Raw genomic sequence first — 15746 nt, forward strand, 5'->3', positions numbered from 1 at the left:
TTCTGTTTTGGATCCCACTGGTAGGAGGTAACATCGTGAATAAACTGGAGTATCAGAGGTGGTGCGGATATCTGCTAAACTGAGCCTCCATGGCTAAAACCAACGGTCAGCTCCTTAAAGTCACTCCGCGTCTGCCTCATGAAATAGGCAATACCCTTATCTATGTCTATTACCCTGCACCCTGCACCTATAAACAATCCGACACCCTCAGCCTCGAACCCCCATAAACAATGAACATAAAACAATAGATGCCGCGTATCCAGCCGCACTAGAATCACGCCACTCTCCAGAGATCAATTACTAATCGATTGTCAAGAACCACGCCATCCTAGCTCACCAATCAGAGGCCCTATTCTCAGCCACCCCCAAGTAATGCACCGATCATACGCAGCGGAAGCCTTTCATCAAAAGCCGCCTTTCCCACATATCGATCGAGTCACGTACTCCATCACCGAAGCCGAAGTCGAAGCCAACGCCGAGCATCATAATATAAATAGTCTACATCTAAGGAGGCAAGTCAGTTCTATTCAAGACAAACGTCAATCGCGACACCGTCGGAGAATTCACCCAAGTTAATTCCGTTCAAGACATCTGACCTCAGTCATCGTCGGGGAAACTAACTAACCATTGTACGCTAAGTTAAGTGAAATAAAAAAATATGTAGTCCAAGCAGCACTATAAAACGAGGGGGAACGTTGTGAGTTGCTGCGGAGACCGCAACTCTACAGTTATACCCGATACTAAGTCAGTATGGCTCTCCTCCGGCAGACGCCGCTAATATTAAACGACACGACAAAGAGTGCGTGCGAGAGAGACAGAAAATCACTCTGAGCGTGACGTCGGGTGCTGCGTAGCCAGTGCAAATTGATTTGTTCCTTTTGGCTATAAAAATGATCTGATCTGATCTGATCCAGATTCGGCAATCTCATATATATGGTCATTCTCTCCAATTCTGCGTTTTTAGTTTTCTCGTATCATCGAAATTGTGGATGCCACAGATTTTCGCCCTTTGTGGGGGCGGAAGTGGGCGGGGCAAAGTTTTGAAATATTCTTGTAGCAGTGACATGTCACAGAAGTCTGGATCCAAAACATCGTTGCTCTCGCTCTTATAGTCTTTGAGCACTAGGCGCTGAAGGGGACGGACAGACGGACGGACGGACAGACGGACAGACGGACAGACAGACATGGCTCAGTCGACTCGGCTATTGATGCTGATCAAGAATATATATACTTTATCGGGTCGGAAACGATTCCTTTTGGACGTTACACACATCCACTTTTACCACAAATCTAATATACCCCAATACTCATTTTGAGTATCGGGTATAATTAATTAAAGTACCAAACAGCATGGACTGCGATATGCGTTCAAAATGTCGATGTAGACACATAGAACTCAATGTCATATGTATAGCTACTACTAAATGAGTATATTGGAAATATAATTAATATAAACATATAATATATACAACTGAATATATTTTATTTTACAATTATGATTTTATAAAAACATATTTTGTTTGGTAAATTGGCAATATATATATAGTTTTGTTAACGGTAGAAACATACAATAATGATCCTTCCGCAGGTTCACCTAAGAAAACCTTGTTACTACTTTTACTTCCTCTAAATAATCAAGTTCGGTCAACTTTTGCAAAACAACAATAACACGCAAGGCGTCACAGTGATCACGTCCGGAGACCTCACTAAATAATTCAATCGGTAGTAGCGACGGGCGGTGTGTACAAACGGCAGGGACGTAATCAATGCGAGTTAATGACTCACACTTACTGGGAGTTCCAAGTTCATGTGAACAGTTTCAGTTCGCAATCCCAAGCATGAAAGTGGTTCAGCGGCTTACCCAGACCTCTCGGTCTAGGAAATACACGTTGATACTTTCATTGTAGCGCGCGTGCAGCCCAGGACATCTAAGGGCATCACAGACCTGTTATTGCTCAATCTTATTATTGCTAGACGCAATTTGTCCATTTAAGAAGCTAGTGTCCTTATAATGGGAGAATCCAACAGGTACGGCTCCACTTATATAAAAACACATTGAAACACAATAAACATTTTACTGCCACCATGAATGAAGGCTATATAAGCTTCAACAGCATAATCCTGAAGATATCTATTTAATATATTTGAGAAACTCCGTTTTTACTGGTAGTGATTTCGATTTTCACATTTTCCGCATTCAACCATGCTTGCAATGCTGCGCACATAAAGACTGAATCTTTGTCGGCTTTAATTCCCTGTGGCTTGCCCATTTCGTGAAAGACTTTTATGATGGCTTTCTTTGTTTCTAACCAGTCACGACTCTTAACTTCTACAAGGGTAGCGAATTTAGAATATACATCAATGCATGATAGGAATTGTTGATTGCCTACCAAATAGAAATCCATGACATACTTTTCTCTGATATTTTGTATTTCAGGGGTGATTTCGAAGGTTAGATTGGTGTTACGATGCTCTGTTTTAGCAACGTTGCACGTAGGACATTCATTGATGATATTTTGGATTAACTTTTGATAATCGGGGTAGTAGAATTTTCCTTTAAACCAATTAGTGGTCTTTTCGATACCTGGGTGAAGTAGCTCTTTATGATTCTTCAATATTTGTTCCTTGAATTCGGAGTGGTTCGGAATATCTATGAGTTTGGTACTGGATTTAATCAGCTTAGTGAAGTGATTTGGACTGATTATCTCCAGGAATGCCCTTAGGAATAGTGGGAAGTCTACTTCGTTATTGAAATATAGTGCACTCTTTTTGGTACACACATATTCCTTGATTATATCTTTTGCTAATTACTCTGTCATTTCAGTTAATGTGATTTTTATCAGTATCTTGTGGGATGTTTCCATCTTATCCTCATTACCTTTAATCAGTTCTATTTGCCTATTATAGTAATTGATTGGTCGTTCTGTAAGTGGAATATAATTTGTACTATCTTCTATCTTCTAGGGAAATCATAAATATATAAGGCATACGATACAATTACGCTACAAACACCGTCGCATAGTCATCAGCCAGTTGTTTTGGTTTTCATAATACAGACAGAAATTTAATTTTTATGCTCTATCGCGAAAATTGTACCAAAAGGTAACAACCGAAAGATAATTTAGTGTGCATCTGCACATATGTATGTAGGTATGTACGCGCGTAACATCAAGGAGTTAATAAAGTTCAGTTACATTACGTTAATTTGCTGATGTTTATGCGTTGGGACTTGATAATGAATTAAATGTAAATTGGACAAAACTCGATCCCGTGCTGCTGCTTTGTAGACTCTTGCCCGCCTGAAGTTGGTTAGAGGTCACCAGGTGCGATGTATATGGTTCCTGGCCGTACTGACGAATTCTCCGCCAAGCCTATATTTGATTTGATTTATGACTGAGCAGCACTAAACACTCTTGGCGATTGAGGCTGATCTGTTCCACTTGGATCTTTGGAGATTCCGAACTCGGTGGTAATATAAGTTCCAGAAAAGATGAATTATGGTTGGAGTTGGAGAAACCTCGACAACTGTTCGCCTACTCCAGCTCCCAGGGTAGTCTTCTCGAGACTATACCGCGATGGGGCAGGTTAGGTACACTTCCCTTTCTTCCTAAATATATCTGCACTAAATTCTTGTCATTCACTGACCACTGGACTGCACGGCACTTGTAATTATATGCTTCCAGCATATATATGTGGAAATATATATTTCCGGACAGCACTATATATATAAGTTAATTTTATCCTTATTCGAAGGACAAAATAAAAGATTATTTTGATTCTGTTCACTTTAGCGAAGTGCTTTTATTGAATATCAGAATGTGACAGCTTAAATCTAGAATTATAATTCTTAAAGAAACCTATCGATGAACGCGGCAGAGGAACTTCGGCAGAGGCCGAATTGTTGGGGTCTTCAGAATTATTGTAGGCGGCGGCGTCAGTGGCGACAGCGGAGTTGCAGTTATTCACCGGCAATAGGAAGTCAATGTTGCTGGTCGATGTGGGGGGTGAAGAACAGCGGAGTCATCAGAAATGCATTGTCGACATTATCGCAGTCGCGACGTCGAAGACGGGGTGGAGGCGATGGTTTCTCGTGAAGTGCTGACTTGAAGTGGAGCGCAAAAGCACTTCCAGAAATACAATGTTTCGCCTCTTGTTTTAGGCAGGAAATGGTTTTTACTTTTTATGTAAATTGTGACAGAATTCTTGCGCATTGTTATTACAATTGGGTAATAAACTATTGGGCAAGAATTTTTATACTTTTTTCTGTTTTAATTGGAAATAAGAGTATTGAACTCTAAGGGTGTTAAATCTTCTAGAAATATGGTATGTTAATAAATTCAAGATTTTGGTTTGTGTTTGTTGATATCTTTGTATCGGTTTTAATTTTTATGTCTGATATCTCTGGAGGAATGTTGAGTATCACTTTTTGTGGTTTTCGACACACATGTGATATTATGATCAGTATTATTGCAATTGTAAATAGCGTAATAAGAGTCATACTATTTATTGAGGAGTGAGTTTGAAGGAAGTTTAAGTGTTTCGTATTGTTGATGTGAAGTTCATCGAGTGCCTTGAGAGAAAGTATTTTTATGCGTTTTTCTTGCAATGGGCCTACTTGTACCATTGGAGTTTGTGGTTTGGTTATAGTTTTGTGAATGTTTGTAAATTTCTTTTCGTTAATGTTTATTGTATCGTTCCAGTACTTAAGTAAGTACGTGCCCCTTAGTTTTTCATAGCCGTTTTGCCATTTTATTGTTCCGTTGAAGTTATTTAGGAGGAGTGAGTCGGAATCTATTTCTTCTATAGGTTCGATGTGTTCTGCATTGCTGTAGTTACACGAGGAATCTTTCCCTATCATTAATCTACTAATACAGTTATCGTGGTTTAAGTTGATTATTTATTTGTTTTGCAAATTTTTACGTTATTGTAGTCTTTACATGGTTTATTAATTCCGTAAGTGCTCAATTCATAAATAAATATTTCTTGGAAAGGCAAATTAACAATGAGGTTTTTTCGGACTACCGGTCGAATAATGATATCTTTATAGGTTTCTTTTTATAACTTAGGGATCTTAATAATATAGAGTAATGAGTTTTTATTATATAAAATTGAGACGTCTGCAAACTCAAGCATTTCTTCTATTGAATTGGGTGGGGTTAGTATTTCCTTAAAGTTTTATTTAATTGTCTCTATTTCGTTTTCGTTAAGAAGGAATGTGTTTACTATATTTATTTTTGCCCATTGAATTGCATATTTTACATTGATTAGTTCTTCTTTTATAAGTCGGGTTTGAATTTGTAGACTAATGTCTATTTCGTTGCTGAATGAATTGTCTTTTTTTATTGTATTCAAGAGTCTATTGTTTATTTCTGTGAGTTTGTTTATTCGTTTCTCAAATTGTGTATTTATTACTATTTGCTTATTATAATTTGAAATTATATCATTAAGATTATTTTGGATCATATTTAGGTCATCATGATCGGGACTTCCGGCTATATATTTCCATGCCGTGCCGATCATATCTATAGATCTACTATGTCGAGTGGGTGCAAGTGTATTTAATATAAGGTAAGTTTGGTTTATTTCATGGTCCAAGGTATTATAAAAATCATTATTTTTTAGCTCTTTTTCTATGTACCAAAGAGTTTGGTCTAGAGTTTGTTTTATTAGTGTTAAATCTATGACATGAATTAGTTTTGTATGTTCTGAGGTTAGTTTGCCTGTTTTAGTATGAATGGTTAAAACATGGCTATCGGTATAGTTGGTTATTTCGATAGATCCAGCTACTAATTGTAGGAGGAGTAATGATGTTATCAATCTGGAAGAGAATGAAGAATATCGTAAAAATATCGTTGTTACTTTTCTACCAAAGAATTTTTTTAACGGTTTTCTGTTGGTTACTGAGTGTATCGAGAAATTGTACTCGTAAATGGCCTGATTCAGTAATTCTTTAAATGTGCTATAGATTCCTTTACTTTTTAAACACAGCATTATTTCTGAGAGGGTTGAATGGAATCTTTCTACCTGTCCATTTACTGAGCTTTTGTAGGGTGGAGCTGTAAATATCTGAATTCCCAATTGGTCTTTCATCATAAACGTTATGGAAGCTGAATTTAAGGATTTTTCATTGTCAATTACTACATTTTTTGGTACGCCGAAATAACACAGAATATCATGCAGCGATGGTTTTATATCTTCGATGGATTTGGATTTGATGATTCTTCCTTGGGCTAATTTTGAAAATTTGTCTATTGTGTATAAATATCAATGTGAATAGTGTGACCTGGATATTGTGGTATTGGTGTTTCCACGATTTTGGGATTAGTGGGGTGGGTGTCTGTCGTATTTTACTTCCTTACAAGTCTGACACTGCTTTACTATAGTGGAAATTTTCTGTTTCATTTTTGGAAAATAGAATTTTTCGATGAGTTGTTTTTGATTTTCTACGGCATTCCTGTGGGCCCTGTAGTGAACTTTTAAGATCTCTTCTTCTTGTTGGCTTTCGTTACTTAGATCTTCTACTCTACTTTGTGTGAATCTAACTTTGTATTGGAAGAAATTTGATGGGTATATTTTTTGGATTTGTCCCATAATATGTTCGGTTGTTTGAATTCCATTAATAACGGAGGGGTTAAGGTATTTTTTTAATATTTGTAATAAATCAGCTTCGGTGAATGTGTTTTGTGTAATTTCATGTCGATGAAATGTTGGAAATGGTATACTATATTTGTAATTATTTTCGTTTCCTGGAATAATAAAGATTTGGTTTTTAAAAGCATTTATTGGTATTTCCATACTATGAATTAACCTTTCGGAGGAACTTTGGCTACTATGTTGTGTCGTGATGGAGTTTATCTCCTTGATTCTGGACAAAGAGTCAGCTACTACATTGGCTTTTCCTGGTTTGTAGATTAGCTGATAGTCGTACTCTTCCAAAAATGTTCTCCATCGTTTTATTCTCGCGTTTCCATTCTAATCGCTCATGGAATGGATTAAGGGTTGATGGTCGGTGTAAATTTTAACCTTTGCTCCCCCATAGAGATAATTTCTCAAAGACTTCAATGACCATATTATTGCTACCATTTCTTTTTCGTTTGCTGCATAATTTTCTTCGGCTTTCGAAAGGGTTCGGGAAATGAAGGATATTGGTTTGTCATTTTGAGCAAGAACTGCTCCTAATGCGAAATTTGAGGCATCTGTTGTGAGTTGAAACTCTTTATTGAAATCTGGGTATTGTAAAATGACTTCTGTGGAAATGAGGGTGTTCTTGAGTTTTTTGAAAGCTTCCATTGCCTCTGGGTCAAGGTGAATGATTTTTTTGCTCGATTTGTTTTTAGATACGCGACCATCTTACCCTCTTAATAATGAGGTAAGTGGTTTGGCTAGCTTTGCATAGTCTTTTATGAATCTTCTTTAGTAACCGGACAATCCTAGGAAGGATCTGAGATCCTTTAATGTTTTCGGACAAGGATACTTGGAAATGGCTTCCACCTTTGCAGGATTGGTTTCTATGCCTCTATCGGAAATAATAAATCCTAAAAATTCTACTTTATTTTTAAAGAACTCGCATTTGTCGAGTTGGCATTTAATATTGGCTTGTTCAAGCGTATCGAATATGGTCGCGAGATTGTTAGTGTTTGAGATGCCAAGCTTTTTTGGCACCTATGTGTTTCAAAAATGAAAAGAGATTTCGGGTTAAACTTTACAATTCGGATTTAATCTTGGTGGCTTAGCGGATGCCGATTGCTTGCTATTGCCAGATAAACCTTTTGCGAGATCGATATGCAACCAATGCGCAGAGGGGTTAGCATAGAACTAAACTATAGACGACGGCGTTAGATCAAAGTGATTGCCGAAGTGGCGGCAGCAGATCAAAGTAGTTGCCGAAGTGGCGGCGGCAGAGAGCCCCTTTAGCGGGAGAGCGCAGCAGCTCTGCAGAACGTCAACGTTTTACAACATAGGCGGCTCTCTCTGCTCATACAATACTAATGTTAAGGTTACGGTTATTCTTCAGCGGCTGGCCCGAACATACTCCCCCCGTTGGGAGCTAGTCTCTCAACAGATTCCTTAAGGGGCAGCAAACATAGCCGAGTGACGGCCCTCCTGATGTTTCCTGAGGATGTCTTCAGGTCAGCGACGCGACACACTCCGTCCTTGCCCAAAACGACATCGACCACTCTAGCGAGTGGCCAACGCATTGGAGGAAGATTTTCGTCCTTCACCAGAACGAGGTCGTTCTTGCAGATGTTTTGCGCGGGGGTACGCCACTTCGCGCGCTCTTGCAAAAGAGTGCGATACTCTTCGCGCCAACGGCTCCAAAATATTTGCTGTAGTTGGGTGACCCGCTGCCAGCCATCCAGGCGATTGTAGTTCAGCTTCGTTAGGTCAGGCTCGAGGATTTGCTCATGGGGGCCGCCTAAAAGCAGATGAGCAGGAGTCAAAACGTCTAAATCATCAGGATTTTCTGAAAGCGAGAGCAAAGGGCGAGAGTTAACAATTGCAGTGATCTGACAGATCAGAGTGCGCAGCTCGTCGAGCGGTACAGGTGATATTTTGCGGTCTTCACGGCCGCTTCCCACAACCCGCCAAAATGCGGAGAGCGAGGTGGGATGAAACGCCAGTCGATCGAGTCAGCCAAGCAGGATTCATCGACCTCCTTCATATGCGGTTCGCTCAGACAAAGCTTCTTTATCTCCAGAAGCTCGTTCTTGGCCCCAACAAAGTTTGTTGCATTATCCGACCAAATTTGACTTGGCCTTCCTCGAGTGGAAGTAAAACGCTTTAGTGCGCCTAGAAATGATGCGGTGGTCAAATCCTTTACGAGCTCCATGTGTATAGCCTTAGAAGTGAAACAGATGAATACGGTCTCCCATGATGTGTTCGACCATGCGCGGCCTAGTCCTGAAGCATCTCACACATCTGCTGACGACCCTTGACACTGCCTTAACACCTCCAATGGTCCAATATTCCAACCGAATTTTGGATAGCAAGGCGCGAGGTCCGGCATGGAGGTTTCTTATCAGCGCAAAGGTAATGGAATGTCCCTTTGGCAGAATGATCGGGTGCTGAGCGTCAAATCCTAGCGATGAGTTGCCAAGACGACCTCCAACTCTAAGTGGTCCAGAATGATCGATGAACGGGTTGAGCGAACTAAAAGAACTGGATTTCATGACTTGACCATTGCGCCGAATCTCCTTTATGTCCATCCACAAATTTGCCAGCTGAATGTGTCGAATTAGAAGATGCGTTCCTTGCCGAATATCAGAAACGGTGAGTCCTGGATGCCTAAGACGATGTATAAATTTATGCATGTAGGCGAATGTGCGCTGCATGCGAAAGAATGAATTCGCAAATTTGCATCCGGACGTGAGATCGGCATGTGGAGACGTGATTAGCAATCCTCTCTTGCGAAGCTCCAAAGTTGCTATGTTGTTAGATGGAGATACAGGCCACTTATCCTTGGAGCCTATCAAAAAGGATGGGCCGTGAAACCATAGCTCTGACTGGATAAGATGGTTGGGAAGCGAGCCTCTCGAGAGAATATCAGCAGGATTTAAAGATGTGGGAACATAGCGCCATTCCATGGCTGCCGTCAACTCCTGAATTGATGCCACTCGATTTGCCACGAAAACTTGAAATTTAGCTGGCTCGTCCCTAATCCAAGATAATGCTGTTGACGAATCCGACCAGCAATAGAACCGACCTGTAAAGATTCCCATGTCCTTTACATTCTGCATGATTTTCGCAAGCAAATGGGCTCCACTTAATTCCAGCTTAGGAATCGATATAGTCTTTAGCGGCGCCACTCGCGACTTTGAGCACAAAACGTGGCTCAAAGACTGGGCTTCCCTGGACACGACATACACGCAAGCGCCATATGCTTCTAAGCTGGCATCACAGAATCCGTGAACTTCTGTAGCCACACTAGAACGAAGAACCAAGCGAGGAAATGAGATCCGAGAAATGCTTGCCAAACTATTTCTCAAGTCCATCCAAGTTGAATGCAACGCTGAGGGTAGGCTTTCATCCCAATCCAAATTTTCTCTCCAAAGCTGCTGAAGGAAGATTTTGCACCTGACAATGACTGGATTTATCAATCCAATAGGGTCGTAGAACCGCGCAATCGTAGATAAAACCGACCGCTTTGATGGCTTTGAGTTTGTGTCCAGTGCGGATAAGGCAAAAAGCAGCTGATCCGAAGCAGGGTCCCACGCTAAGCCGAGAGTTTTGGCAATGTCGCTTCCATCATTAAACTTTAGGAACTTCTCTATGTCATCTTCAGGGGTTCTCTCAAGTACTTCCTGGTGACTGGAGCACCATTTCCTAAGTCTAAAATTACCACGGGACAGTAAAGCTGATGTTTGGTGCATCTTGTCCATGACCTGTGCGACCGAATTACCGCCCGAAATAAGGTCATCCACGTAAAACTCCTGCCGCAGAGCAGCTGAGCCAAGAGGGTAGGACTCACCCTCGTCGATGGCCAGCTGGTGCATTTCGCGGACCGCTAAAAATGATGCAGCCCTCGTCCCGTATGTGACGGTGTCTAATGTGTAGACTTGAACCTCGGACTCGATGGAATCTCGCCATAGGATGCACTGATACAAATTGTCGGGTGGAGACACTAGTACGCAGCGGTACATTTTACAAATGTCCCCAGTGAGAGCGACTGGATATGTTCGAAAGCGAATCAATATGTTAAACAATGCAGGCTGAATAACAGGGCCTGTCATCATAACATCATTTAGAGAATATCCAGTTGATGCAGCTGCGGATCCATCGAAAACGACACGGAGTTTTGTCGTCGTACTGTCCTTCTTTAGGACACAGTGATGAGGCAAGAAATATTTGCAGAGACTACGGGAATCAGGGTTGACTTGGTGCATATGATGCAAATCAATGTACTCCCTCATAAAGGCGGAATACCGCTCCTTGAGTGTAGGATTACGCTCCAGTTTTCGCTCCAGACTGATGAACCGTCGATAAGCCTGAGCATAAGATTCTCCTAAACGATCAGTATTGTTATTTAGCGGCAGACGAACTGCATACTCCCCGGATGGCAACCGTGAAAGGTGGCTTACGAAATGTGCTTCACAATCGTCTTCTTCTTTGGTATTCAACCCAGCCTCCACACAATTCTCGACTTCCCAAAACATACGAAGAGTTTTATCCAACCTTGCTTCCATCTCAGCTATCGAATCTGGACAATTGTGCGTAGCCAAAAGCGCCGAGCTTGATACCTTCAGTCCACCGCCAGATACGATCCACCCAAGCCGGGTCTTCTGCAGAAGAGGCAGTCCATCGGTGAGATTGATTTGCCCTACGCAGAGGAGATCATAAAAAACGCTCGCACCAATGAGAAGATCAACCCGTTGAGGATTGAAAAATGCAGGATCAGCGAGCTGAATGTTAGATGGAATACGCCAATCGGATACATTTACTGTCATACTTGGTTGAGAATCGGTAATCGTGGGGGCGATGAGAGCAGTAAGCGTAGTTGTGTAAGCAGAGGTGCGAGAATGCATACAAATGGTGGATCCCTCAGTAGAAACGCTGGTATCGCCCAGCCCAGACACAAGTGCAGACGATTGAGTTCTCCTAAGCTGAAGCTGCTGGGCGAACCTGGATGTGACGAGATGCAGCTGCGATCCTGAATCTAAGATGGCACGACAAGGAACTAAAACGCCAGACCGATTCTTCACGAGAACCACGGCTGTAGCCAGAAGCACGACATCAGAGTGAAGACCTTGGGCAGCAAGAGAGGTAGACGAAGGTAGAGACGAGCTGCTAGCAGAATTTTGAGCAACGGAAAGAGTGTCCGGTTGAACGGCCAGATCGGGAGGAGTAATACCTGGGCAGCCTTGTGTTGTGGGCTGTATACTATCGAAGTGCAACAAACTATGATGCCTACCGCCGCATACTCGACATTTTCCACTATTGCATGCGCGGGTCCGGTGCCCCGGATTTAGGCAATTGAAGCATAGGGAAAGCTTCTTCACTTCTTTGTGGCGCAGCAACGGTGAGAGATTTCCGAATATCTTGCACGAGTATATTCCATGGCCCGCTGAGTGGCAAAAAACGCATACAGACGGGTCGGCGGAAGAGTTGGAAGCTACAAACGTTTTCTTTACCTGCGTATAGGAATGGTTTTTCCCACCTGATCGCTACTAGCGTGTGTCGCTGTAGCATATTCCAACCGCTCCATTTTCTGGCAGCGTTGCTGCAAGAATTCGAAGAATTCCTCTGCGGTAGGTATAGCATCCGACGATGTGTGCTCCTCCCATTTGGTTTGCGTCTTCGAATCCAACTTCTGCAGCAGCATGTTGATGACCATGAATCCTGAAATCTCCTCAGCAGTTCCCAATGTCTGCAACGCTCGCATGTGTAAATTGACTGCATCCGAAAACTCCCGAAGCCTTTTAGCAGAAGGCGAGTCTACCCTCTTTAGCCCAAGAATCTTCTTGATGTGTGCCTGGAAAACAAGTCTTTTGTTATTAAAGCGTTTATTAAGTATATCCAGAGCCGAACGATAATTGGCACTGGAGAGCTCTAACGATCGAACCGAATCCAAAGCCGCATCAGCGAGGCAAGAGCGAAGGTGCTGGAATTTCTCGATGTCACTGAGATCCGCATCCGCTTCAATCACCGATTTGAACATTGCCATAAAATCCGAGAACTCGACGTATCCACCAGAAAACTTAGGCACCTTCAGCTCAGGAAGTCGCTGCTTGTGAGCCATGATGATGGTACTATGTCCGGAATGGCTTGGCAGAGTCGTAGAATGGGCAGCGGCGTGTGACTGGCTTACTTCAACAGCAGCCAGCAACTCAGCTTTCAACGATATGAAAAGAGTATCGAAGATTTCGCGCAGCTCACTCCCAATCTCGTTTTGATCGACAGCCTCCAACTCATTATGGGCCTTATTAAATTCCTCTCGAATTTCTGCCAACATATCAAGGCGCACCTCGACTTCCGCGGCGGTCAGCTTATCGATGAAAATGAAATACCGCTTAAGCGACGATGTATAGACGCGAGAGCGAGAATGCAAGACACGAAAAGTCAAGAACCGCGGCTGCAGCTGCGCAGAGAATGAGAGATTCGACGCTTAAAGTACCGGAATTTGTCTATAAATATTCCAGCCGCACTCTCATTGAATTTGCACTTTAAACTGTTTTTCAACGTGCACCCAAATGTATTTGTTGGTAGTTAAACTACCCAACAACAAAATATTGTATAAATAATAAGTGTTTTAACGGAACGCGATTAAGCAATGGTTTTATATCACGTCGGGGTCACCAATGTTTGCGATGCCAAGCTTTTTTGGCACCTATGTGTTTCAAAAATGAAAAGAGATTTCGGGTTAAACTTTACAATTCGGATTTAATCTTGGTGGCTTAGCGGAAGCCGATTGCTTGCTATTGCCAGATAAACCTTATGCGAGATCGATATGCAACCAATGCGCAGAGGGGTTAGCATAGAACTAAACTATAGACGACGGCGTTAGATCAAAGTGATTGCCGAAGTGGCGGCAGCAGATCAAAGTAGTTGCCGAAGTGGCGGCGGCAGAGAGCCCCTTTAGCGGGAGAGCGCAGCAGCTCTGCAGAACGTCAACGTTTTACAACATAGGCGGCTCTCTCTGCTCATACAATACTAATGTTAAAGTTACGGTTATTCTTCAGCGGCTGGCCCGAACAGTTAGCATGTCTTTTTTCATCTTTCCCAAAAATAATTATGTCGTCAATATAAATATAGCAGATTTCACCAATATGTGGTCGTAGGATATCGTCAAGGGTGCGTTGGAATATTGCCGGTGCATTTTTTAGTCCAAAGGGGAGACGTGTGAATTCGTATTTACCGTTGTTGATGGAGAATGCAGTTTTTTCGATATCTGATTTTTTTAATAGAATTTGATGGAAACCACTTTTAAGATCTAGTACTGAAAAGAACTTGCTGTTTCCTAGTTGTGCTAAAACTTCATTTATATTTGGAATGGGATATTTATCGGCAACAGTAACTAAATTTAGTTTCCTGTAGTCGATAACTACTCTGAATTTTTTCTTTTGAGAGGCATCCATTTTTTTCGGAACCGGCCATACGGGGGAATTGTACGGGGACCTAGATGGTCTAATTATCCCGTCATCTAGTAGTTATTTTATTTGTTTCTCTACTTCTGTTTTGTATCCTACTGGTAGGAGGTAACATCGTGTATAAACTGGAGTATCAGAGGTGGTGCGGATATCTGCTTTAATGTTTGTGGTGTAAGTAAGTTTTCTGTTTGGATCTGCGAACAAATTAGAGTGTGTTTTAAAGAGGTTTTCAAGGGTTAGTTTTTGTGTTTCTGTTAGATGTTCTGTCCTATTGAATATGACATTCACAGCTTCCAAGAATTTTTCCTTTATCGGAATAACATGACCATTGTTTATTGTTAGTGTTGGTTTTTTTATGTCAACGACTGCTCCTAATTCTTTGAGGTAGTCATTTCCTAGTATGGCGTCAAATGATTTTAAGGTGGGTAACAGAAAGAATTTTACATTAATATTAGGGATATTGAAAAGGTTTGCAATTTTATGGTGTGTTATTTTTATGCTACCACTAACGGTGATAGCGTTAAAAGGTTTTTGGTTTAAAATTGGGTTATTAACATGTTGGGGTTGAATATAGCTTTTATTAGAGCAGGTATCTACTAAGATTTTTAAGGTCTGTCCACTCCTCAATCTACACTCTATATAGGGTAGTGAGGAGTTTTTTATTCAAAAAAATGTAAGTCACTTAGTTGTTCGAGATTCGAGTCGTTATTGTCTGTATCTGGTTCTTGAGCATACTCCTCAAGGGTTTGTTCAAAGTCATTTTCGTTTTCATACTCATCTTTCAGTTGTTCGTATTCAGCCAAAGTTGCGTAATTTATTGCATCAGGCGAAGAGTTCGTTTGAGTTTCGTCGGTTTTCGCCAGTTTGGATATTGAATTGTCTTTGTCTTTTTATACCCGATACTCAAAATGAGTATTGGGGTATATTAGATTTATGGTAAAAGTGGATGTGTGTAACGTCCAGAAGGAATCGTTTCCGACAACAAAAAGTATATATATTCTTGATCAGCATCAATAGCCGAGTCGATTGAGCCATGTCTGTCTGTCCGTCCATCCGTCTGTCCGTCTGTCCGTCCGTCCGTCTGTCCGTCTGTCCGTCCCCTTCAGCGCCTAGTGCTCAAAGACTATAAGAGCTAGAGCAACGATGTTTTGGATCCAGACTTCTGTGATATGTCACTGCTACAAAAATATTTCAAAACTTCGCCCCGCCCACTTCCGCCCCCACAAAAGACGAAAATCTGTGGCATCCACATTTTTAAAGATACGATAAAACCAAAAACGCAGAATCGTAGAGGATGACTATATGTTTTAGAATGTAAGATCTCAACCAGATCGTATAATTATTATAGCCAGAATCAAGAAAACAATTTCATTCTTTCTCGCTCTGTCTCTCTCTAGCACACAGGTTTCATGGTCGGTTTTGTCAATTGCAAAATATGAGTTCAAGGATCTCAGAACCTATAAGAGCCATAGCAACCAAATTTGGTATCCACACTCCAGTGATATCGGACCTTGACCGTTTCGTGTTCAAATTTCGCCACACCCCCTTCCGCCCCCGCAAAGGACGAAAATCTGGGGCATCCACAAATCTCAGAGACTATTAAGGCTAGAGTAACCAAATTTGGTATCCGCACTTCTGTTAGATCTCACTATAAAACGTATA

General features: G+C 41.5%; 1 long non-coding RNA gene across 1 annotated transcript; it reads left to right on the top strand.

Moving 5' to 3' along the window:
- The first annotated feature begins 1688 nt into the window (after positions 1-1688).
- On the top strand, positions 1689-13587 carry LOC117191397. Its single transcript, XR_004474049.1, has 3 exons — positions 1689-1796; positions 8119-8121; positions 13577-13587. It is a non-coding gene; the product is annotated as an uncharacterized LOC117191397 (long non-coding RNA).
- Positions 13588-15746: the final 2159 nt, after the last annotated feature.

Source organism: Drosophila miranda (genome assembly GCF_003369915.1).
Source record: "Drosophila miranda strain MSH22 chromosome Y unlocalized genomic scaffold, D.miranda_PacBio2.1 Contig_Y1_pilon, whole genome shotgun sequence".
Classification (NCBI taxonomy): Eukaryota; Metazoa; Arthropoda; class Insecta; order Diptera; family Drosophilidae; genus Drosophila; species Drosophila miranda.